The 26,817-nt window shown below is 43.4% G+C and overlaps 1 long non-coding RNA gene across 3 annotated transcripts in view; it reads left to right on the top strand.

Moving 5' to 3' along the window:
* LOC120098893 (uncharacterized) overlaps window positions 1–26,817 on the top strand; it is a 49,394-nt gene that overhangs the window by 21,859 nt on the left and 718 nt on the right. The window contains exons 1-3 of one of the 3 annotated variants that reach the window (XR_010058886.1): window positions 1–7,746; window positions 9,517–15,077; window positions 19,071–26,817. The exon at window positions 1–7,746 is cut by the window's left edge and continues 21,859 nt beyond it; the exon at window positions 19,071–26,817 is cut by the window's right edge and continues 396 nt beyond it. This is a non-coding gene — a long non-coding RNA (uncharacterized LOC120098893). Of the gene's footprint in view, window positions 7,747–9,516; window positions 15,078–15,559; window positions 19,002–19,070 lie in introns of those variants that run through there. The other 2 variants (XR_010058887.1, XR_010058885.1) reach the window with 2 other exon arrangements.

A 26,817-nucleotide genomic window follows, 5' to 3' on the forward strand; every position in this document is an offset into this window, starting at 1 on the left:
GCCCCAATCATTTGCCTTGGTCATGGTGTCATTCACAGCAGTAAAACCCTAAGACTTTATTATTATTTTTATTATTATATTATTATTATATTATTAATTATTATTGTTTTATATTAGCTACCATGGATAGCCCTAGGCTGGCTATATGACTAAGTCAATTTTTATTGATCTATTGAGAATGATCACCTAGCAGGAAAGAGCAAAATGTTGAGCTTAGTTTTATTTTTAAAAATAAAATGTGTTCATAAATACATACACAGAAAATGGAACATGGTTTTATAACCACTGAAAATAAACAGCAAATAACTATGGAAATTACCGGTGTCAAGAAGTCAATAAAAGCTTAGTCAATGAATTCTGACCCATTTCTGAATCTTTTGATAATGAAAGAAATGCTCCAGGGCAGGTCTCAGTGTGGGAGATCCTGGGGATCAGAGGCCCCAACATGCCCTGAGGGCATGTCCTTGTTTTGACAGCTGCCAAGACCTCAGCCCTCAGTGACCTGCTCCAAAACTGGTCTTCAGAGTCACTCCGGTCATCCTCAGGGTACCCAACCCTTAGCATGAGCACCACATTCTGTTCATAAGCTAGATGACTGAACATGGTTCCTGTAGCTGGCTGGGTTCTGTGACCCAAGAATTATGAGAGACAGACTGACCGGCAGCCAGATGGATGAAGTGTCCAGAAAGAATGGGAGAGAGTTAGGAACCATTAGACCTGGAGTCCTGAGGGCCTGGCCTTGGTGGCTCCCTCCTACTTATTCTTTGAGCTTAGTGTTTGACAAGGCTGGGGAGTTTCAAGCTTCACTTGAAACTGAAGAAGAATGCCTTTTAGACTTCTGTCTTACTTTAGATGAATGAATGTTTTGCATGCCTGTGGTTGTTTGCATATGCTTGGCCCAGGGAGTGGCACTATTAGAAGGTGTGGCCTTGTTGGAGGAAGTGTGTCACTGTGGGGTGGGCTTGGAGAGCCTCCTCCAGTCTTCCAGCTGCCTTCAGATGAAGATGTAGAGCTCTCAGCTCCTCCTGCACCATGCCTGCCTGGATGCTGCCATGCTCCTACCTTGATGATAATGGACTGAACCTCTGAACCTGTAAGCCAGCCCTAATTAAATGTTGTCCTTTATAAAACTTGCATTGGTCATGGTGTCTGTTCACAGCAATAAAATCATAACTAAGACAATGCCGGTATGGATATGTACCTTATGTCTGTCTTGGGCCCATGGAGGTCAAGAAGAGAAAGTCTGAACCCCTGGAACTGGAGTGAGGGACGGCTGTGAGTCATCATGTAGGTTCCGGGGCCTGAACTCAGGTCCTTGGCATGAGTAACAAGTGTTCTAAACTGATGAGTCATCTCTCTAGCCCCATGATCTACATTTTTCTGGTTAATAATTATGTATTTATATTTCACTCATATTTTTTTGTTGTTGTTTGGTTTGGTTTTGAGACCCAAGCCAGCCCTAAACTTCCAGAGATCAGTTCCAGGGGAGCTCATTAGCCAGACAGCCTAGCCTAGCAGCTCCAGGTTCAGTGAGAGACATTGTCTCAAGAAAGTAAAATAGAAAGAAATAAAGGAAGATATTGGTTACTGATGTTTGTTGTACACGCAAGTATCTTACCTACACACATACATGAGTATGTAACACACACACACAGAAACACACATATAATAAATAAAAAACAAAATTTATATTTTAATATTTCAGAATGCTGGAATATCAGGCGGAAAGAAGTTTACACAACTTGGGTCTTTTTCTTTTCTTGCTTTTTGTTTGTTTGTTTGTTTTGTTTTGACAAGGTTTCTCCGTGTAGCACTGGTTGTCCTGGAACTCACTTTATAGACCAGGCTGGTCACTTGTCTGTGTATCACAAGTGTACCACCACGCTGGGCTCAATTTGAGTTTTCTTCTAGTAAACTTTTTTTCTCACTGTTGCTTCTCGTCTTGTCCAGAAGACAGTCATCTCTAAGCTGCTGCCACATCGGAGTGCTAGAATACTCTGGCTCCCGTCACAAAGGTCTTAAAACCTGGGGCCAAGGAGTACATCGTCCCTTAGGTCTGGCAACCAGACATTCAAGATATAGCCGAGCCTGGTATCGAATGCCCGTAGTCCTGGTCCTCAGGAGGCTGAGGAATTCAGAGCAAATACAGGTTATATGTGGAAACATATATATGTATAAATATAAAAACAGTACAAGTGCAGAAAGGAGTACTGTTAAGGAAAGGACGGTGATCTGAGGGAGGAAAGAAGGGGTAAGTAAGGATAATAGTTCGATGAATACGGGCACAAGCCGCTGTGCGCATGTGTGAAAATGTCTTGACGCCACTGTCCTGAAGCTTCATTAATGAAGCTATGGAAAGGTGTGACTCTTGGGGCTTCAACATGCTCCAGTAAACAGTCCCGCACCCAGAGGAACACAGACACATAAACTGGAGTTGATGGGTTACTGAATTTTTTTTAAAGGACACGTGAGGGTGAGGATACAGGGGTGGATGTGGGCGGAGCTAAGGAGACGAAACCATGATTAAAATACATTGTGTGGAATTCCCAAAAAATTAAGAAAAGTAGAGAAGAAAATACCGCACTGAAAATCCATTGTTTTGTTTAGTCAATATACAGAAATAAAAGTAAAACAAAATTTCAGCGTGGTGTGCAAACACTGTACTCTTGATGTCTCTTCGAAGTTTGATGACTGAGCAGTGTTGATCACAAGTATGCAGAGTTTACTAGAGGAAGTGGGCACACACACACACACACACACACGCTTCTCTGTTCTGTTCCTTTGGAGTCTGCACTTGGTCCCTTCTCATCACTTACCTCTGTCTAAGGCATTGGAAATTGTCAGCATCCATCCAAATGACTCAACTAACATGAATGGCATGCTGGGAACTACGAGGTGACTCAGAGGAGAAGGCGAGGGTCAGTCAGGAGTAGGCTAGCATGCTGTCGTTGGCACTGGTCTTTTCAGTCGGAGTACAGAGTGTACTCCCGGAAAAGTCTAACTTTGTTAGGTTTGCTATCTACAAAGAAGTGCTACACTAAACAAAAGCAAAACCAACTGTCTTGACTCCATGGTGTGGAGAGCTTGGTGTAAACGAAATGAGCAAGGTCTGTTGCATTCAAATCTTGTATAAAACACTCAGCATGAGAGAGGTCAGAGCCAGTGTTAACCGTCTTGGTGAGGGCCAGGGTGAGCCAAGCATTCCCAATTCCTGTTTTGACGTCTCCCGCTTCATGCTTGTAGTATCAGGAGGTGGTAAGGAGCCTTTTTGTTTCCTTTCCTTTTGTTTTGTTAAATTAGTAGGTGCCAGATCCGACCAATCGACATTCCAAAATCCAACCTGTCACTATTTTTAAATTCTCCCCATTTATTTGTGCCCTAGGTATAATTACAGATTTGGGAGCAGGGGTACAGTAGAATGCAGAGAAAATATGCACGACTACTCTGGGCTGTCTTTTTTTTTTCTCCGTTCTAAAGCAGAGGCTAGAAAACTTGGGGTCAGCTTGTCTACTTTCTTAGGATTTCACTTCAGCAGGACTGTGGGCAGCTTCTCTGACCCTCTCTTTCTTCTCTCAGGATCCTGACTCCAGACAGTTTGAGCAGGAAACGCTCAATGCCTGTTTCTCTCTCGGCCTGGCTTCATTTATCTCCTTTCTTCTCTGTCACATCCACATCTCTCTATGTCTAACTCCATCTTCACAGGCCTTCCCTGGAACCATCTGTTGAAGATGTAATTAGGGACAGTCCTCTGCCTGTCTGAGAATGACCCTTGGGGTTTGCACAGAGTCTGGGCTTCCTCTTCTTGTGTGGGAGAATGGCCTTCTTTGTCTCTGGGGGTGTTCTTAGCACCCCTTTTACCACTTGGCTACCTCACAAACAGCAGCTTCTTGTGAGAACATCTTTACCAGTGGAGGCTCAGCCACATGCTGCCCCGTTCTATAATCTGGTCAGGAATTCTCGGTCTAGAGATGCTCCTCAGAGAACTGTTGAGATGTCTTGATAACCAGCCCACCTGTTTTTATGAATGCTATCCAAAACTGCACTTATTATAGAAAACCAACATTCGAAGTCAACCATGATTATGTGTGTGTCCGTTTGTGTGCCTTGTGTGTTTATAATCAACCTTGTTGAGTTACTGTGGTTTATATGCAGTAGTGAGTTTTTAGGTACAAACTGTCTAAATAATGTGCTAATAATCCATATGCTGTCTCAAGAGATCAAAGACTCAAAGAAAACCACATGTTGGGGTAACATCTTCTCAGCTGAGCGGAGGAACGGGACAGAACGCATCACTAGGAATCACACAAGCAGGAGATTGCAGTGCTGGGGGCAGGAGGTCTTTGCAGGCATTTCTAGTTTGTTGGCTCCTAAACGAGGAAAGCACTTTTACGAGAAAATAGTGCTAGAAAGACAAAAAGTAAAAAGAAAAGCGGTTACCCCTTTAAGAAACTGCTCAGACATCTTCAGAGCTGGCTTTTCTTTGATTTCAGCTAAAACTGAGGAACTTTGTTAGCGTCTAGTCATCCTTTTAGGCAACCTAAAATAAGCTTGCCCGTTAGGATGTTGAACTGAGCATGCCCAGAAGTGTTAGCATCTACCTTTCTTTTTCTTGAACATGTACTCTATGACCTCGAACTGAGCATGCCCAGAAGCATACTTTTCCACCATCTTTCTTTTATAGCCCTGTGATGCTCAATTTTAAGCCTCAAAATTTGCTGACATTGTTTCTGTTCTGAATATATGATCTCTATGTGACCTTGAGTTGAGCTTGTTTAGAACTGTCCCTACCTCTACATGGACTTTCTTGTAAAACTATATTTCAGGATTCCTACACTCAATCCCAAGGTTCCCTCTGCTGGGAAAAGCATCGCTTGCAAATTACCTTAGTATTCTCTTTGCCTAATGCAGTTTGTAAGTCTTCCTCTACTCTTTTATCTCTTTTATCTTTTGGCTTTGCATTCACAAGATTAAAAACCGGCTCTGGGCAGTGGCGACAAACACCTTTAATCCCAGCACTCAGGAGGCAGAGGCAGGCGGGTCTCTGAGTCCAAGACAAATCGGCTCTCTAGAGCAAGTACCAGGACAGCCAGTGTTACACAGAGGAATCTTGTTTCAAAACAACAACAAAAAGAAAAAAAAAAAAAAAAAAGGAGGGGAGGTGGGAAGAGGAGGAGGAAGATAAAAGAGGAGGAGGAAGAGGAGGAAAAATCTTTGCATTTGATTACGAATGATTAAAATAAAGTCATAACTAGAAGATATCTGTTCACTTTTCAAAGGTATCTGCTATGGTAGTCATTGTCCTTATGCCTAAAATATTCCAAATCCCTATATGTGTTTCTCCACAAAAGTTCTGAAGACCATACCTCAGAAGTACCTCTTTCAAAAGGAAGATCGAATCTCAGCAGGTGCTTCTGGTGAGCCTGGAGGTAGAGCTCTTGCACTTTGGGTATGAATAGGCCTTCACCTTGTATGGAAACCACCAGTCATTCTCCCCCCAGACGTGATGTCTTCTTACTGTTGTTGTTGGTATTAGCACCACTTTTTAGTCCTGAGGCCAGTGCTGACCATGGTTATGAGGCCAGCCACATTTCCCTTCTCTTAGCAGACATCAACTGCCAGTAACTCTGGCTTAGGGAATGGGCTTGGTATCATAGTTTCAAAGTTTCTAAATTACCTTAAGTTAAAGCCAAAGTTGAGGTACATTGCTGGTAAGTGTTCAATTGTTGCTGCTGCTTTCGAGATAGGGTCTCCCTTGTGTAGTACACGGCTGGTCTAGAGCTCAGGGCCTTCTTCCTTAGCCTAGTGAATGCTGGGATTCTATAGGTGGGTCTCACTATATCGAGTTTATAACATTCAGATACATTAATAGCAAGCACCATAGCCACCAAATGCCAAGACTGTTTGGCTAAAGTTGAGTACTTTATGAGAAGATTATTATGATGATTATGATGATTATTAATTACTGTTATTGGTAGTGATGTTGGTACCGGGTATGGAACCCAACACAGTAGATGTGTGAGGTAGACACTGTACCACTGAACTATATCCCTAGCCTTAGACAGTCCTTGGAATTGGATCTGGGCATTTGACTACACCATATAGTTTAATATCACAACAGGAATTCTAGGATTCAGTGTCCCAAAAGACAGAATATTTTTCCATCCCATGTTGGTGAAAGAGCAGCAATAGGGCCCAAACTCACATTTTAATCGACTCAAAAGCAAACACAAGTAGAATGTATTTTCTCCACTTGTCACAAAATTTCTAACTTCAAAGCTTTATGGGAATCTAAATCTTAAAATCCAATATGTCTAACAAAGTCAGCAGGGGTGCTTATACCATTTGGTTCCGTCTCATTGATCTCTGGGACTTCCGTCTGGAGCAGATCTATGCTCCAGATGCAGCTGACGCTGTGACGCCCCATCTGGCTGGGGCTGTTTATCTCCTTTAATAAGCAAGGTTTATAACCTTCACGGGAGCAAGTGACGACAGGACTGGCTCGACCTTTGAGGACAGTCTCTACCTCAGTTAATGAGCCCAACAGATTCACCAGTGAGGAAGGTCTCAGACCACCCACCCCACAGCAAACATCGGGGGAGGGCAGTGGGATGCCCTTCTGGCCTAGTGGCTGCTCTGTAACGAGCTCTGTGTCCAGTCGGTAGGTCCTGGTGTCTAGGAGGAAAAGAGTTAATGAAAATAGGCCGGCAACTCCTTGGAAAGTCTGAGACATAGACATATGCACGTTATTTTGTTCGAATGAGGGACAAGAAGGCAAAAAGAGCAAAAGAAACTCTGAATTTCAGAAGGCATTTGTTTAAATGGGGTCCTCCTAGTGTCTTCCCCTTGACCTTGTCTCGCAGACAGGGAGATTGCAGTTGCACACACTGTGGAAGCTTTCAGAGGGGGCCAAAGAGCAGGAATTCAATGTGATCATTGCTAACATCCATTTACAACCAAATCCCTCCCTCCGCCCCTGGGGAGAGTAATTAGATTTAATGGGCATAGAGCTTTGGAGTGAAAGTGCATGGGATTTGATTTACTTAACTTAATTAGACCTATACTTTGGGTTATCTCATTCAAATGTGTTTCCATTTCAGCTTTGACTCCTGGCCTTATGCCACAGACCAAGTTCCCCGACCATGAAGCAACGAAGAGCCCCTCACTCTTCACAGTCCTCCACAGTAGCCAGGGTCCACTGTCTCAGGTCCTCCCAACCTGATGTCGCATGGTGGCTTTATATAGCATGAGCATCCCTCGGGACTTTTTGTTTTTGTTTGTTTTTCTTTGTCAGGGTTTCTCTGTTTTCCCACGGCTGTTCTGGAACTCTGTAGATCGGGCTAGCCTCAAACTCACAGAGATCTGCCTAGGTTGCCACTGCCTGGGGCTCTCCCCAACAGTAGTTAGTGCCTAGCCTCCTCCTTCAGAGCCTCTGTTGATGATGCCATGGAATGTGACTTTCAAGGACATCCAGTGTCCCTCCCAAGGGCAAAGGCCTTTGGGACTCTTGACAGCACATGAGGCAAGAACCAAATGTTTTCATGACAGGATGAAAATCAGTTCTGCACAGCCAAGCAGGGTACATTTTTTTTTTTTAAACAAAGGGAGACGGCTATTCAAGCTCACGATTAGCTCACACAGTGGCTTCCATCCACCTTTCACAGGCTGACTTTGCTTTGGTGTTTCTCTCCACTGAACATTGCATGTAGTGGCAAGGGAAGGCTGACAGAAGGAAGATGTCTGCTATGGGTGAGTCCAGGCCCTGAAGAAGGGCAGAATGACCAGCCGACCCCCTAGGTCATCTCATTCCTCAGGTCTCTGCCGGGAACCATTAGAACCAGGAAACAGTGACCCTCAAGAGGAGATAACAGAGACCAATTTCCATTTCCACCAAGGGAGGGAAGCAGGCCTCTCTGTAGAAAATTGCTGTCTTTAGACTTTTTTTTTCACCCCAATCCTTCCACTTCTTTAAGATTTTCAGAAAACTGTTATTAACTATAGATTTATTATTACCTCTTAGTGACGTGCAGGCTCATTTGAGGCTATATTTTTCTATCAGTTTAAGCACACACACACACACACACACACACACACACACACACACACACACACATTACAGGAACATACTGCCATGCAGGCTCTACATTCTTTGAGTTTGTTATTGTTCATGATTAAACTTGCACACGTATACGAAGCATCCTGTTATGACTATTTATTCATACTCAATAGAACAGTCAAGACCACAAAACAGACAGTGATAACTACCTCAGGCATTTATTGGGTAACAGCTTCATTGGAGGCACTGAGCCCAGGTACTGCGGTCAGTGCAAAAATGTACAAGGCTTTCTCCCTTCCCCAAGGGTTCCTAGTCTAACGAGGGAGATAAAGCCACAGATACAGACAACTAATTTAAAGCAGAAAGTGACAACCAGGGAACATGAAGAAAAACCTGTGGGGATCGGGGTGGGCTCTGTGGTGTGTGGGTGTGGTGGGTGTGTTTTCTGCTGTGGGTTCATGAGGGAGGGGATTGTGAGTGAGTGAATGGCTAGGCAGTGCCAATGACCAGAGCAAGCTGAAGCCCCAGGATAGGGATGAGCACTTTGTGGACCCCTTCACTGGTTGGGGTAGAAGACATGGCTGGGAGCTGGGAGAAGTAAAAAAACCTAGTCCTTTCATGCCAAGCTAATGAATTTGAATGTTTCCACCTGTATTAGCTCTCCGCAGTAGGGTGGCTTAAACCACAGAGATGCATCTCCTTAGATCTAGAAAGTTCAGTGTCAGGGCATCAGCGGGAGTCAGACAGCTGCTGAGGGCTCTCGGGAAGAATCCTCCATGGCTGCCTGACTTCTGCTGGCTCCAGGGTCTTTGGTACTCATGGCCTTTCATTTCAATCACATAGACTTCTTCTGCATGTGTATAGCTGTGCTCTCTTCTTGTCAGGATACCAGGCCTGTAGGATTATTTTAAAAGATCATCAGAGAATACTCTAGTGGCCTTGGTGAGCCCTGAGTTAGATCTGGCACATTTCATGAACTCGGTCAGACCCCTGGCTGTCTGGAGTCATGTGTTTCAAGCTTCATATCCTCAGGTTCTATGAGGTAGGTAGGGGGAGAGAGAGAGAGACAGAGAGAGAGAGAGAGAGAGAGAGAGAGAGAGAGAGACAGAGACAGAGAGACAGAGAGAGAGTCAGAGAGAGAGAGAGGAGAGAGAGAGAGAGAGAGAGAGAGAGAGAGAGAGAGAGAGAGAGAGAGAGAGCGCACAAGCTATTACTAATACCAGTATGGCCCTAGCGCCCTGTCTAGCTCTTTAAGAGTTCTTCCCTGCTCTCCTGCATCCAGCTGCCAGCTGCTGGTTAGGGCCCATGAGTGGGAGGTCTGTGTAGGATTCAAAGCTCTGTCTTCCCACTCTACTGCACCTGCTTCTCATGGCTTACTTTCGGAACAACTTGTCTGTCAAATTAAGAGCTGGGAAGGAAGACTTTTCGTCAGTATTTCTCAAAATTTGCTCTTTGTTTTGCAGGCAACTAAATAGGACTGAAGAAGAAAGATCATTTGAAAGACACCATTGAGGAGTCGATGCATGAATACTTTTATGAATTTATTGACATCTCATTATTATTCATCCTAAGCTTCCCTTGTAGGAAAACTAGAGCGTGTTTATCTACAAAATAAAGCATAATCCTTTCGGATCACCACTTTATATTTGCAAGGATTAAGCAGAACAATGTAATGTATCTAGAAGTTTTAACGCATTCCACACAGTAGTCATCAACCCCATTATTATCAAGTGGAGTCAGTAGTTATTGCTACTCTTACGTGCATATACTCCAAGAATCTGGCACTAGGCGTTTTTAGTGGAATATGCTACATTTGGTTTAATTTTCAACTGTGTGGTGTGTGTGTGTGTGTGTGTGTGTGTGTGTGTGTGTGTGTGTGTGTGATTCTACCATGTCTCACTGGGATCAGACTCAGGTCTCCCAGCAGTAAGTGCCCTTACTTGCTGAGTTGCTCCACTGGCCCTTTAATTTTTTATTTTATGAAACGATTTCAGAAAGTTGCCTTTCTTCCAACACAAAGCAATTGTTTTGCTTCACCTCCCCGAAGTGCTGGGACTCTAGACGTGCAGGGCCATGTCTAGCAGTTTGAATGCTTTCTAACATCAAAGAATTGCCGTATCTTTCTGGATAAGATTAGAGATTTAGTTGCTTCAAAGATATGACAATCGTTGCAACACATTCCAGACTGCAAACTGTGGTTGCTAGGGACTACATAGATAAGGGTAAAAAGTGGGCTGGTGACAATTGTCATTTTCTTTTCTATTTTTGTCATTTAGAGAGAAAAATCAGTTTGGCAGATGTTTGGGCCTAGGTCTGAAGTATAAAAGCAACATTCTAAAAAGGAATTAGTTAGAGGATGATACCAACTTTGTTTGATTGACTTCTGGATGGATTTGTTATCCCAAAACTATACTTTGCCATTGTTCAGGGAAGCATGGATACAGATTCTTTTTTTTTTTCTTTTTTCTTTTTTTTTTTTTAAAGATTTATTTATTTAATGTATATGAGTTCACTGTCACTGTCTTCAGACACACCAGAAGAGGGCATTAGATCCCATTACAGATGGTTGTGAGCCACCATGTAGTTGATGGGAATTGAACTCAGGACCTCTGGGAGAGCAGACCGTGCTCTTAACCGCTGAGCCATCTCTCCAGCCCATGGATACAGATTCTTGTTCTAATACAACCATAATGGCATCCTGCCGGGTGAAGCAGGAAGATCACAGATGACAAGTTCCAAGCCAGCTTGGGCTCCATAGTAAGTTTGAGGCCACCCCTTAGAGATGACAGCAAAAGGCCCCTCATTCCTTCCTGACTACAAGACAGAGATCTCAGTACGATGCTTAATTTTCCTACCACGTATAACATCCCAGGAGAAACCACTTTCAAAAGGAAATCTTGGTTAAAACCTGGCACTTTTGGAACCTAGCTTTAAAGACACAATAAAGTCGTTGGAGAAAGGTAAGGGCCTCTATTGTAGGGTTTTATTTGTAGGATCAATGCTATGTAAGCACATGCTATACAAGGCTGAAAGTAGAAAAAAAAATCTGGGACTAAATATACCATACATAAACAAGTTGGGAAAAAAGCTAACCTTAATTGGGTGAGCGCTCACCCAGGTTGTTTCCCCGCAATAGGGAAGTCGCAGGACCTTCTCATTTCTACCGTTTAGGAGAAGTAAATGTGTGTCAGTGTGTGGCGCATTTAATTCTCTTCTCATCTCAGATTTTCACCTTTAAGTAGATTTATGGAGGTTTGCAGACCCACAGCTCTTACAGTAGCTTCTAATTTTCCTTGTTCTAGAAGGATCTAAAAAAGTGCTACCAAGAGAGTAGACATGCTAATGACATAAGTTGCTCATGTGTGTACACACGCCATTGTAGTCATTTACATTGACTGACACAAATCTGTGTAAGTTCATCTCTAAACAATAACCATAATTTAAAAAAAATGAGGGTTTCTGTCGTTTGTTTGACACTGAAGCAAAGTTCAGCCACGAGGCTGGGCTTTTGTCGTGGAGCAGAGGCCGAATTCCAGATCTGGCACCTTAGGTCCCTGTTCTCACAACTCCTGTAACTTGGGTTTTATACCTTAATGCTGGGACAGAACACATTAGGCACTCCCCCTCCCAGTTTCATGGATTTGTTGAAGACAGGGGCTGTCTAACCATTCATGGCTCTGGTAAATGGTCCAAGGGCCACATCAAAGAAACAGATTCCAGATTTTGTGTGTCTGGGGTGAGAGGCGGGGCTTTATCTTGGACCTTTCTGGGGCAATCACAGTGGGCTTTCTTCCTCAGACACAGGAAACACGAGTCTCCTCTCTGAGAGATAAGCACAGTTGCTCTAATTGAGGCTAACCTGAAATGTGTAGTAGGAGGCCAGCCTTGGCTGTATAGTGAAAGTTGAAACTTTACACACATGCACACACGCACATATATTTAAATTTTCTTTTCTTTTTAAAAAGCAGGCCATGCTATGACACATGTACATGCTGCCAGCACTGGGAGAATCCATGCCAATTCCGGACCAGGCTGATCTATGTAACAAGTTCCAGGACAGCCAGGATCACATAAAAACCATCTCTTCCTCACCCATGGCACCCAAACGACACTAACAAATTTGCTTCCTTGTTTAGAACCTTCAATGCATCCAAGGGTACTTGGTATAAAGGCCAAAGGCTTCACCTGTCAGTAAGACCCCAAGTAAGGTGTCTCTTTGCCTTTCTCTGCCTGTGGAGCCCTCTCCCTCTTGTGAGCTCCATCTCAATTCACACAAGCTCTTCTTTAGTTCCTCAAACCAGACCAGCTCCTTGCTGCCACAGCGCCTTTGCCCTGCTGTCACTCCTTTCCAAATCGCTACAGCCTGGTGCCAGCCCTTCTGCCGAAGTTGGCTGCACTTGTCTTGTCTCTGTTGAGAGGCGAATTATTTAGTTTGAACTGAATGCCTAAAGGCCAGTAGACTCCTCCAGTTGGCCTTGGGCTGTCAAAGGTCTTACAGTCTTGCAGCCTAGACAAACACCCTTGTGTCATCCCCCCTTGATCCAGGAATTTGGAATTCAGTCCCTGGACTAATTACTTCCTACTAGTGAATGGGTGGTCTGCACAGATGACACTTCCTGAAGGAAGCCCTCCTTTCATCCCCCCCAACTCTTAGCTGCACCCCCTGCCCATGCTCTCCCTATATTTACAACTACAATTGCAAATTGTACTCACTCCATCAGCAGTGGGTGGGAGCTGCATTCCCAGCTAGAAGGAACAATACAAAAGGGTAACAACTGTGATCTGGTGCTCTGCACACAGAAGGTGCTCAATGGTTGCACTGGCAGATGATAAAAGGACAGATAGCACTAACCACTGAACCCTGTAAATCATTCTGTGAAAGTGCTAAATGAGGATTATGGAAAATGTTTTCCTAGGCTTGGTAGAGTCTAGCCCTCCCTTCCAGCAGACACAGGGCAATGCAGTGACTCTGCTTTTACAAAGACTCTGCTTTTGTACTGCTGAATAGAGTCCCATAGGACAGAAGGAATGGGGAAGGGCAGGGTCCTACACTCCCCATGCTTGTTGAAACCAGAGCAGCTCTGCCCCCCCCCCCCCCCCCCCCCGCCCTCCTTGGAACAGGGCCTTACTTTCTATTCTCTGGAATTCACTACTGCAACCAGGCTGCTCTCGAATCCATAGCAAGCCTCCTGTCCCAGTGGCCAAGCACTGGAATTGTAGGAGAAAGCTACCACACCCTGAATCTTCCCTCGTTAATAATTGGCTTTTGTACAAAATCATCGGAACAAAGCTTCCTCTTGCTGAAGCATGCTTGCCTTATTGATTTCAGGATCTCTAGTCCCTGGTTTTGCACTTAGCTCTGCGTGTGTGATCAATAAGTGTTTGCGGGAGAATGCCTTTGTGTTGTAGTCTACTTGTAAGTGAACACATGTTCAAAGATGAGCTGTCGGCAGCCCAGGATCGCCTCCAACTTGCCGTGTAGCATAGGCTGCCCTGAGCTTCGGATCCCCTTCCCCTACTCCCTGGTACTAGGATTACAGGTGTGAGCCTCGACCTGGCTCCCATTTAGTTTTTCTAATTTTATAAATTTTATAATTGGGTTAGAAAAAAATCTAAACTAGGCATATTTGCCTTAGGTACTAAAACCCTCGTTGTATCTTGTCAGCTTTTTATGGTATGTTGTGCATATCCTTACCCTCTGAACAATGATGCAGCTGCTTAGTTATTATTATTTTTCCTTAGCTATACTTCTTTCTGTTCATTAACAAATCTGCTCTACAAAAGAAACAAAGGCAATAAGAGTATAATGAGATGGGACTACTTCGATTTGCTTAATTTTCTATCTTATGTATTATTTACTCAACCACAAAACTATGCTTCTAAATCTCTCACGTCTCCTAAATAGCAGGTACTGTTACTTCTATTGCAATGAATTTATTAATGACTTATCATATACATAGCATTATGAATGGGGTTTGGAATTGCACACTGAGTAGAGGACTTTTTGGAAGAGCACGCTTTAATTTTTGGAGTAATTTTGAAAAAAACTAGCTACTTAAATCTTAAGTTGCCATATCATAAAAATCAAAATATTAAAGAGTTGCAAAGAATCTAAATTCTACCATTTGTGACTGGATAGCAAAGCAATGTGTGGTGGTCAGTGGAACACTGTCCCTAACAGCCCCACCTAATGAGCATTTATTAATATCCCTATTTGATTAAAATGTAATGAATTTTTTTCTCTAAAAAACCAGAGCTGACAGAGGGGTGCTGACATCCTGCCACACAGCACCCTTTGCAAGTAGCTGAGTCATTTAAGGAACTTGTTCTGCCTCAGAGTGTGGGTTCCACATCTCGGGGGTTTCCTGTACAAGCTGGATAAGTTAGAGAGGAACTCCAAATGTGAAACCTGAGAATCTCAAGGAGAAAACCCCAAATTCACGATTCTCCAATGAAGCAAGCTGTAGTTTGGGGTGCACCTAGGAATGGCCTGCCAACTGACTCACCTTCGGTCAGGATTTGAGAGAGCAGCCCCTGCTGGTCTCTTGAAGCCCCTCCAACAAGGGACATAAAGTGTTCTCCGGGCGGGGCGAGAGTGGCTGTTTTGCGTTGTTAGAAAGACACACTGAAAGGGAAGGAATGGGTAAGGATTACATCATGTGATGGGGTTGCAGGAAGTTTACATCAGATCTAAGAAACAGGAACTGATTCTTAATTTCAAATAGAAACTTAACCTTGCAAGAACTTAACCTGGGACAAAAAAGAAGAAGAAGAAGAAGAAAAAAAAAACGTACTTTTTAACTAGGATTTAACACAACAAACAGGAACTTCTCTTAATTACAAATAGAAACCTTAACTTAAGAAGGGCAAACAGGAACTTCCTCTTGACTGTCTTAGATGTAAACAGAACCCTTAACCCGCTTGGTATTTTGTTCCTACAGTATTCTTCTGTTCCAACCTCTTACTCTCCAGGAGAAACAACAGAGACCCAGGGAGGCCTGCACCTGCGGAGTTGAGCTTCAAGGTACAGTGTTTGAACTCGCTCCCGGGGCTCCAGATGTGGCGATGTATGGTGTGTGTAACTTTTGCAATTCTAGTTCTTAAGAAGCAGAGGCAGGTAGATATCTGTGAGTTCCAGGCTAGCAAGTTCCATACCCCCAACCGGGGCTGCCTAAAGAGAGCGGGTTTTAAAAAAGGAAGGAGAAGGAGGAAGGGGGGAGGGGGGAGAAGGGGAGAGCGGGGAGGGAGAGGAGGAGGAGGGAGGAGGAGGGGGTGGTGGAGGGGGTGGTGGAGGAGGAGGGGGTGGTGGAGGAGGAGGAGGAAGAGGAACAAGGAGCAGATAAGAAGAGCAGTACTAATAAATACAATATTTTATATATACATGTCCCAAATGTAGTCACTTCTTTTCACTTATTTCTTGTAGTTTTCACATTTTATTTTTCTCCACACCATCTGTACAACATTTTATCTAAAATTTTAGATTAATTTTGTGTTTTTTTTATTAAGGACAAGATTGCCGTCTCTTGTTTTGATTTGTACAACAAACTTCCATTTCACCAAGAAAATGGAAATAAATTCAATTTTATTTTATAAAAATGAGACCTGGAAGGCTTCGTTTTCGTCACTTAGCATTGTAGGTAATAGAGTTTGGTGAATGATACAATCTCTAATAATTTTAGGTGGTTCTTTGAGGTATCTGATCCCAGCTTAATATGGCTAGAAGCTCTCAAGCCTCTGTTATAATAGCAAAATAAGTTAATTCTCTGCAGCTTAATTACTCTCAATAATGCAATAGCTTTTTGGTGTTGTTGAACCTCAGTTTGTAAAGCACAGTTTAGAGCAAGCCTGACAGGATTACCTCAGAGAGTGCAAGGCTGTGTGGAGAGGGGAACAGAGAGAAACAGGGAGGGGCAAAGAAGAGAAAGAGAAACTTCTGGCGTTTTTTAGGAACTGTTCCTATTTCTGATACAATTTTCTAACATGAGGAATGAGGAAATTAACAAAAGGGGGTAGTTTATAGAACCGTGTCCCCAGTATCAGTGCCCAAACTCTCCATGGTCCATGTGACCTTTTTACGGACTAGCTCTGCCCTAACACATGAACAGCTGTTAAATGTTAGTTTCCAGTCTGTTTTTGTGTCCCCCAAGGACAACTGGACTTAACATTAGTACACGTGTGCATTGGGAATTAAACATCATACGCGAATAGGCAACGTGGAATCCAACCTCTGCTGAGGGTTACTAACCTAAAGAAGACCCCAAATGAAACCTAACCTAATACAAAATTAAATATATAGGTTAAAATCAACTTTTTACCATGAAATGATCTCCCGGATGTCAAAAGTGATTTTTGAAAATAATTTTGCACAAAATACTGGACAAGAGACCATCAAGTAACCTAAATGGGGTGGAGGGGGCTTAAAAATGGGTTTTTACACGTATTTTTAATTTTATATTTATTTATTTGTTTATGTGTGTGTATGTGTGAATGTGTGTGTGAATGTGTGTGTGTGAATGTGTATGTGTGTGTGAATGTGTGTGTGTATGTGTGTGTGAATGTGTGTGTGTATGTGAATGTGTGTGTGTGAATGTGTGTGTGTATGTGTGTGTGTGCATGCATGCACAGCACGAATGTAAAGACTAGAGGAGACTTTGAGGAGTTAGTTCTTTTTCTCTGCTATGTGAGTCCTGAGGTCAAACTTAAGCTGTTAGGCTTAGTGGTTAGTGCCTTTACCCACAGAAACATCATCCCAGTCAGGCCCAGCCCAAGGACACTTTTTTTTTGACACAGTTTGTGTAATGACTTATTGGATTTTAAGAACTTAAGTAAACTCCACTTGTGTCTCCTCTGCAACCTCTTCAAAACCCAAGTGTGCCTCCCCTGTCACACTCCTAATCCCATTACTGTGTAAATCAGCAGATTCTCCACGTTTATGCCAAATTTTAAGCTTAGGTATATCTTTTCATTACCAATATCTGATGAGAACATTCAGCTAAACCCAAAACAAAGGATTTTCTGCTTTAGTTTTTCACACCCCAAACCCATGTGAACTGGAGAGCTTTGACGCTCCAGGTCTTTCATCAAAGTTACCCACCCAACAAAGGCTGACACCCCTAAGCCCTCACAGACAGAGAGATGTGTAAGATTATTCTTCTTGGTGCAGAGAAGTCTCCCTGACTTTGAGGTGAGAAGGTGTGAATGTTGAGAAAGCCACAAGCACTGGCTCGTTTTCATGTAAAATCCAGTGAAATCATGCTTATGCAGTATTTTAAAACCACATTAGTTTTGTGCACTGAGATTCACTGTTTAGGGGCTGAGACGGTTCAGCAGGTAGAGAAACCAGCCAGCGAAGACGGCAGAGTCCATGTGGTAGAAGACGAGAACCAGAGAGAACCGGTTCCTGGAAGGTGCTCTTTGATCCCCAAGCGTGGGGGTCAAATTGATAATAAAACATTGTCAATAAATGTGATATAAACTCTGTAATGAGACTGTATGTCTATCTCCTAGTATATGGCTGCTGTACTGAAGTGTATCATCTCCCTTTGCGTAACGCTGTCTCACCAAAGCTAATTATTAAATTCCTATGAGTGCTGTAGCCTAGTGGCCCAACAATTGTTATTAAAAAGAAAATTATATAATAAACCTCAAATCACATTCAAGAAAAGTAACGTATTCTCAGATTTTGTCACAACATATTTACTATCTGTATACCTGAAATCATTCATGACTATTGCCTAAATAAAGTCTAGAAAGCCCAGTTAAATTAGAGTTTCAGAGCGTAAATAATATTTTAATATAATTATGTCAAAATACTGTGTGAAAAAGCCTTTTTTTGTATTGCCACATAAGCCTCCCTAATGTTCTGCGCGATGAAGTTGCACTGGTCATGTGAAAGCAGCCATAGCAGATGTGTCTGTCCCAGAGAGATGAGTACATGTTACCTACTGCTGGCCCCCCTCACCTTCTATCAGTTATTAGGTGGTTATCTGAGCATTATTACACACACAAACACACATGCACGCACGCACACATACACCTACAATCTAGATGTTTATGATAGAAGACTTCTTTGGCTATCTGGTTACTACAATAAATTGTCTTTTCCATATGTTTCTTGTATGTTCTTATGTGTTAACTATACTGCTATCATATTATTTACAAAAAATTCAAATGGTGCCTTTAGTGCTGTAGATTTTGCTTGTTGGAAGATAGTTTTTCTTTTATTTCTCTTTTCTATCTATCTACTATCATCTATCTATCTATCTATCTATCTATCTATCTATCTATCTACCTGCCTACCTACCTATATCTCTCTATATGTATTGACCTAATTTGAGGCATGGTCACATCATATAGTTCTGGCTGGCCTGGCACTCATGGTCTTCCTGCCCCTGCCCCTCAAATTAGGATTACAGATGTGCCTCCCACCCTAGCCCCATGTCATAGCAGGCCCCACGTTTTACACAGTATTCTGTTCCATGAGTGGTTGTGATATTTGGACCATTATTCACCATACAGAGACCCAGACAGGTCTCCAAATCTAGCAACACCATTGGCATATGTGTGTACAGATGCACATGTGTCTATGTGCATAGCTGGCTGAGGTCAGATTAGTATAGAGGACTATAGAGAAAGGATTGGATGTCGGATAAGAAGTAAAACACGGAAGATGCGTAGGAACAGCTATGGCTCCTTTGGGAAGCCTCGGCTCCCCTGGCTTACAGCGGCTACTGTAAGCACATGCTTTAGAGGATGCAGGAAGCTGAACACAGATGCGTACAGGCCAATGATTTCAGATGTTTTTACCCTTTCCTCTGCTTCAAATTAAGTGTGTGAAATGAGAGAGGAGATCAATTAATCATGGTTGTGGCTAGGCCCTGGGAAATTGAGGCCAGTGACCTCCGGGTGGGGGCGGGGGTGGGGCTGACGAATGAATTCGATCTCAGGAAAGACGGGCAATGCCAGGTTTCTGGTTGCTTTGCTTTAATCATTTATGTGTGCCCTGTTATTCACACAGGAAGATGCGTACTAGAGGAGTCACACTCGACTTCGTCAATATTTCACAAGAAAGCTAGCAGTTCCCAGACCAGCGCATGCTCAGCAAAGCACCGAGTCGCAGTAGCACGCAGAAAATGGGACTGTCAAGACAACCAGTCCTGAGCTATGCAACAGGCCCAGAAGGGCTGCTGGGGGCACAGATGTTGACATTTTCACCTAAGTGTCATCCAAGACAGAGTTACAGTCCCTTCTGCTCCTTGCCTCTGCCTTACGTCTCACCCATGTTTCTGAAACTCTCCTGCCTGTATCTCAAAAAGTGTACACCTTAAAAACAGAGGTGGTTGCTTTCTTTACCCAGGTTTAAGCTAACTACCTATACTCGCTTCCACATACACCTTCCTTACAGTTAGACTACCACTGTCCAAGTCAGTCTGACTCTGAGGAATGCTAGAGGTTAGTTGTAAATGCTATGGAGTCTTCCTGTGAGAACGTCACTCCCAAGTAGATATTTACAGCTCTCTTATCCATACGAGCATGCTTCAGACATGCTGGGGTCACAAGTGTGAGCGACAACATCCGGCCTACACTTATTCATCTACTTTAAGGGTTTATTCAGTTTTGTGTATACATGTGAATGCCTGCATGTGCGTTTATGTGCACTGTGTTTACGCTTAGGGTCCCAGAAAACCAGAAGAGAGTGTTGAACTCTCTGGAACTGGAGTCACAGGCTGTTGTCACTGTATGGACGTTGGGCACTGAACCTCGTTCCTCTGCAAGAGCAGCATGAGTTCTTAACGGCTGAGGTATCACTCCTGCCTCAGTCCACACTTTTCTATTGTGGATTACTCTTCTCTGTCTAAACCATCACGGTTCATCTACTGACACCCTTCCTTGTCCTTCATTGATGTTCTTCTTCCTAGAGTGCCCGGCATCATGTCAGGCACACGTGTTCTCAGTAGATCATAAATGTTTTGTGAGGAAGTGCACACATGCATGTGAACACATGCCGGGCACAGGCAACTTCAAAACCCAGAGTGTGTCAGACTGACCTTGGATGGGCACGGGAAGTGAGGTGTGTCGGGGGACCATCTGTTTGCTCCACCTGTCAAGCTGCCTCTGAGGAGGCTCATACAGCAGTGTGTGCCTCTTTACCACATTTTTCTATCAGCAACATTAAGAAGTTCAAACTGAAGGACACTTCAGGTCCCTTCCAGCCCCAGTCCCTAAACTCTACCACATATAACAGTAATTCCGAAACAAAATATAGCAGGCATATCAGCCTTGTCTTTGCAAAAGGAATACACCAAACTGTCATCCACAGGGTTTGTTATCCTGTTAGGATGGCATTGACAATGCTGTACAATACAGTGAGAAGTCTTCTGTGATGTTAGCTTGGTTAGCCACAGGGGCAGAATGTTTTTCTAGTTCCCAAGCAAATAGACAAACCAACAGACAAAATCTTTATTAACTCTTGTGATCTGCATGAGCTGCATGAATTGGATCCTGGGAGCATGATAGTATCAAGTATCTGGTTGCTGCCCTTTAATTATGCATGCAGACCTATAGGCTTCACTCGCACCTGTATATGTGTATGTGTAAGTGTGTTTATGAAGGCATGTGTGTGATTGTGTAAGTGTATGTATGTGTGAGTATATTTGTGTGCATACGTATGAGTGTATGTGTAAATTTGTGAGTCTATGTGTATGTGAATGTATGTGAGTATATGTGTATGAGTGTGTGTTTCAGTGTGTGTGTATGTGTGTATGTGAGTGTGTAAGTGTATTGTGTGAGTATGAGTGTATGTAAGTATGTGAGTGTATATTGTATGACTGTGTAAGTGTATTGTGAGTGTGTATGAGTGTGTAAGTGTATTGTGAGTGTGTATGAGTGTGTAAGTGTATTGTATGTGTGTACGAGTGTATATACAAGTGTATGTATATGTGTGTGTATGTATGTGTGTATGAGTGTGACTGTAAGTATATTGTGTGTGTGTATGAGTGTGACTGTAAGTATATTGTGTGAGTATGTGTATGAGTGTGTAAGTGTATTGTATGAGTGTATATGAGTGTCTGTGTATGTGTGTGTGAGAATATGTGAGTGTATATGAGTGTGAGTGTAGGTACATTGCATGAGTGTGTGTATGAGTGTATGAGTATGTATGTGTGTGTGTGTGTGGTATAACAGACAGTTAAATAAAGCATAGGTTAGTGGGACAACAAAAAGTTTTATGGACTCTGTTCTTGTTTTGTTTCTCCAAAGCCCAGTTAGCTGTCATTGGAATGTTATTTGAAAATTATTACACAGGGACAGAAATGGCAGGTCAGGCTCTTTAATTTGTGTCAGTGGTCTGGGTCACTGCACACAGAAGAGGAAATAGAATTTATTGAGGAATTCTGCTTGTCCATGGCTTCATGTTCTGAGGTTTACCTTCTCCCAGATGATGGTGTTTTGCTATTGGATTTGATTTTGATTTCTTTTTTTTTCCCTTTATGCCTTTAACTTTGGAGTGATTTTTCAATAAATGAAGTTTTAGGTTATGTACTTAATACTTAAGAATCCAAATTTCTATGCTTTTTTTATAGCAGGTAAATATTTCCAAGTATTCCTCTTGAAAAGCAGCCCTGCTGTTAACAGATACAAACGTGAAATAATCAATTGAGAGCATGCACAGATTAATTGTTGCTTTAAAAACATCTGGAAAAGCTACTTTGAGTTCAGCATTTAGGATCAGTGTATTAACACATTTTATAAACTGATGTTTTTCAACTCTCTTTGACCATACCTGCTCTCATAGTAACCCATGTTCTGTGGCTCTGAACAAATTTTACTGAAATTATTTTTCTTACAGTGAATGAAAAACTCATTTTTTTCCTAAAAAGTATCTGTTATTTGGTATGGTGGCACACAGCTGTAATTCTGATGCTTGGGATTAAGAAGCAGGAAGATCCTAAGTTTGAGGCCAGCCTGTGCTGTAGTAAATTCCAGGCCAGCGTGGGTGATAGGATGAGACCTTATCTCACATAACAGAAATGAAGTCTGCTGTGAACTAAATTGATTCAGGACCCACTCATAAGTGGTGACCTACAGTTTGAAAAGTTCTGTTTGAAGCCAACAAAATCTACCAAGCACATATACATGTGTCTGTCTGTGTGGTTGTTTGGCTTTGAAGAAGACATGACAAAGGAGTGGCTCTCCTTTATCTTTCTCTCACAATGTCAATGAATGCTGAAGCCAGGAGCCACTGCAGTCCCCCAGGACACCATCTCCCTCTTTAACCAGTGCCTTTCTCAAGGCCCCTGTGTTACCGCTGAGGGTGGGTGAAGCTGGTCTTATCTGAGGAAAGGGGAACCCCCTCTTCACATGGGTTCCCCCACAGTGGGCTCTGGGGACTGAAACAAAGTGGAAAGAAAAGCCTCCCTGTGTCTAGCTAGTTGGCTTAAGATGGTGAACTGGGAGGAAGCTATGTCACCTCTCAGTCCCATTGCTGTCTGTCTGTTCGATGAGGATCCTGCTGAAGGCTCAGTCCCAGACTTGTTGTCCATGGTTGGTTATTGCTTTCCTGGGGTAGCCTCAGCTGTGTCAGAGATGACAGACAATACTCAGCGATAGCTAGTATTTTCTCTTCTTGAGCACAGATGTAGTGAGACCATCGTTCCTGGAAGGTACTGTAATCATGTGACTGAAGCCATGGACATGTGTGAGCTGATGTGTGTTCCTTCCGTGCTTGGTCCACAACCTCCTCCCCCACCATGGACCTTTTCCTACATGTGCTGTGACTAAGCAGAAAGAACTCTGGTAGCTTTGAGGAGGGAGAATCTCCCACCACTCATATTATGATATAGTTTGAGAATGGAATTCCTCCCTCTCTCCCTCCCTCCCTCTCTTCCTCCCTTCCTTTCTCTCTATCCCCTTCTCTCTCCTTCCTTTCTCTCTCCCTTCTTCCCTTCCTCCTTCCCTTCTTCCCTCCTGCCTTCCCTTTCTCCCTCCCTCCTTCCTTTCCTCCCTCCCTCCTTTTCTACTCCCTTTCTCCCTCCTTTCCTTTCTCCCTACCCCCTTCTCTCTCCTTCCTCTCTCTTTTAGATGGGTTCTCTATATATAATTCTATCGGGCCCAGAACCATTGTGTAGACCAGGCTGGTCTTTAACTCACAGATATTCACCTGCCTCTGCATCCTGGGATGAAAGGCATGTGCCAGGGCACCCGGGGGAATTCTTTCTTTTTTAATTTAAAAACATTTTTTGACAGCTATTCCCCAGGCACTTTCCCTGCTGTTCTACTGAACAGCAATAGAAATGAAAGCAGCTGGTCACCCTCACCGAAGCAGTGCATAATGAAAGGTGCTGCATTTGTTCAATGGGTTCTATTCCACTGTAAAGGAAACAGGATGGACATTTTAGGTACGTGGATAAGTGAGCCCACACAGACCCACAAACTCCACACGTTCTCTCTTATTTGTGGATCCCACGTCTAAATCTTTAGATGTGAGTATCTAACCTGCAGGAGCCAGGAAAGCAGGAAGGGGCCACAAGAGGAGGAAGGGACCATAAACAATAGCTCTAAGGGGAAGACAGGAGACACAGGTGCTATGATGGAGAAAGGGGAAGGGATATATGTGTATGATGAAGAGGAGGGGAAGGAGAGATAAATAGGACCATGGACTAGAACTAAATAGTCAAGCTAGAACAGATCTGGAAATGCCCTCATACAGAACGAACAGCCTCTCACGGTATCCGAAGGCTCCTGTAATGCTCATCTACAGCCCTTTTCGTCCTGTTCCACACTTGGAAAGATGCTATGTCAGCAGTGCGGGTCGTAGATGCTGCCTGGAGAGGGGCATAGTTACGAGGTAGCCATATTCTGAAGAGATAGGAGATACGGACACATGAACTACATTTTCCAGGTATTTCTGCTGCATATGTTAAAATACCTAACAGGGACTGACATAACCAGGGATCACTAAAATAATTAAAATAACCCGAGAGCTGCCCTCCTTAGCTTAAGAGTGAAGCTGAATCCAGACTATACCACACCCTGGTGAGCTATGTGCTCACCTCCAACCGATTTTGCCAGTCAGAAGTAAACTGTAAGTCAACAGTAGAGTTACTTTTATTTACTATGTTTTAATTACAACACTAATTAATTGATTTTTTTGAAACTCTTTTATTTATGTGAATGAGTGTCTGGCCTATATGCCTGATACTGGCCCATGATGTTCAGAGAGGGTGTGAGACCTCCTGGAACTGAAGTCATCATGTAAAAATCAAACCTGGGTCCGCTGGAACACCAGCCAGTGCTCTTTAATGGCTGAGCCCCTTCTTAAAAGCAAATGAGGCCAATTCAAGTCTGACTGCCTGCCCTCCAGAGCCAGCTGCATCTGGCCCAGAGATGTGTTTGGTTTGGCTCTAAGAGTGTTTGAACAACAACCACCAAAATTTGGGTTTGTTGATACGGGCAGTTGCATATAAAAATCTGGTTTTCTGGCATCCAGAGATTTGGTGGCCTAGGGAAATATTCTCACAAGGGAGGATGCCTGGCTCCTGCCCTGTTTAGGTAGGTCAGGAACTGATCAGGCCACTGTCCCCAACAGACCATCTTCAGTCACGTGACGTTACTGATCCATCTGTGCTCCTGTGTTTACACTTGGAACATGGAGATGAGGTCATTCAGGGGCCTACAAGCATTTCTGCTGTTGTCACTTTAAAGAGAATAGGTTTGCTATGTATCACTGTGTTACTTGAATACTTATATGTCACTGTGCCTCCTTCCACCCAGTGAACTGGAAGCATCAAGCAAACATTAACCCTACTGTGGACCCCTTCCAACTAGGGTGTTACATTATGGGGTAAGCACATGGCTAGAAGAGAGAGCCCCAAAGGTAACCTGGCAAAATCAAGGCTCTCTGTGGTCCTCTGATGGAGACTGAGCAAGTCAGTCAAGGGAGGATGAAGGAGGAAACAATGGGAGAGTGGAGGTCTGCAGGGGCCCTGGCTGTAGTCTCACACGAGGGAGGCGACGCTTTTCCGAGAAGACACAGCTTTGAGATGAACCTTAGAGAATAAGTAGCAGCTTATGAGATAAAGGAAGACTCTGCGAAGTCAGCAAGGACAAAATGAGGGAAAGCTCGGCATGTGATTAAAAACATGCCCCTGGCATTAGGGAAGAATGATCTGGAAACATCGTTTCTTCAACACAGGTATCTTGCAATAAAGGAACTTTCAGACCGGATACGTATTCCTTAAAGCCACTCAGAGTGACCCAGAACCCATGAGATAACCAGTGGGTCAAATGACCTTGTCACTGAGCTTGGTGGCCTGAGTTTGATCTCTGGAACACATATAATGGAAAGAGAGTAATAATTCCTCTGATTTTCGCATGGGCACTGTGGCCCTTGTGCACACACACACACACACACACACACACACACACACACACACACACGTCCAAAGTAAATAATTAAATAAAATAAAGCGTGGCCTATGGCTCACCAACATCAGCATCACTTGGGAGCTGTGGAAATACAGAATCTGGGTCCTGGGGGTGAGGTTTAGTTGATGGAATGCTTGGTTATCATCTACAATGAAGCTACATCCCCTAGCAATGCATACACTGGGCACAGTAACACACATCAGCAATCGGCACTGAGGAAATGGAGACAGGAACATCAGAAGTTCAATGCCATCCTCAGTTACATGAGGACAGCTTGATATACCAGGGAGACTGCCTATAAAATAATAAGAAAGAAAGAAAAATGAAATACAGAATCACAGGATCCAGGGATGAAGCCCAGTGAGGTAGAGTGTGAGGCCTCGGGTTCCATTGCAGAGAGTAACAAAAGGAGGGAGAGAGGGGAGGGAGGGAGGGAAAGAGGGAGAGGGAGAAGGATAGGGAGAGGGAGAGGGAAGGAGGGAGAGGGAGAGGGACTGAATACAACATACCAGGGGTTCATATAACCAGTGAGAAGCATGGCTTCTGCCAATGATGAGGTTGAGGCCAGATAACACAAAAGCAATTTCTTCCTTCCTACGTATTTGCACAAACGAGACCACACTGATACGAGACTAGAAAGTAACGAGAACAGTTCTTGACGTGTATGGCGGTTAGTGCTAGCTGCGAACTTGACAAAATCTAGAATTAACCTACCTAGGAGATGGCCAGTGGGCATGCTTGTGGGGGTAGTTATCTTAATTGCTTTGACGTTGGAAGACCCAACTTAATTGTAGGTGGGATCATCCCATAGGGATTTTACACAGCTCCTAGGCTGTGTAAAATGGAGAAAGCCAGCAGTACATGTATCTGTCCTTCTCTGTTTTCTGATAGCAGGATTGGTATGATTGGCAGCTTTAACCTCCCTCCACACTGGCTCTGAATCGTCTGTCTTAGCTGTCTGATGTCTGTAACTTGGATGGTGAACCAGAATAACCTCTTCTCCCTTAGGCTGCTTTTCTGAGAGTGCTATCATAACCACAGGAAAGGAAACTGAGATGGGTGACCCATTATAATCATATAATTACTGTCATTTTATTTTCTAGACGAAATTATTGGTTTGCTAAATAAACTGAGACTTGACTTGGTTTGCCTTTCATTAAAACTTTTAGATCAGAGCTAGGGAGATGGCTCAGTAGCTAAGTGTGGTTGCCAAGCAAGTGTGAAGACCAAGGTTCAAATCCCCAGTCTCCATGTAAAGAGCTGGGTTTGGCTGCCTATGTGTCTGTGACTCCATTGCTTGGGGAAAGGAGGCAATAGGTCCAGGTTCAGTAGCAGACCCT

This window comes from Rattus norvegicus, chromosome 1 (genome assembly GCF_036323735.1).
Source record: "Rattus norvegicus strain BN/NHsdMcwi chromosome 1, GRCr8, whole genome shotgun sequence".
NCBI classification, from domain to species: Eukaryota; Metazoa; Chordata; class Mammalia; order Rodentia; family Muridae; genus Rattus; species Rattus norvegicus.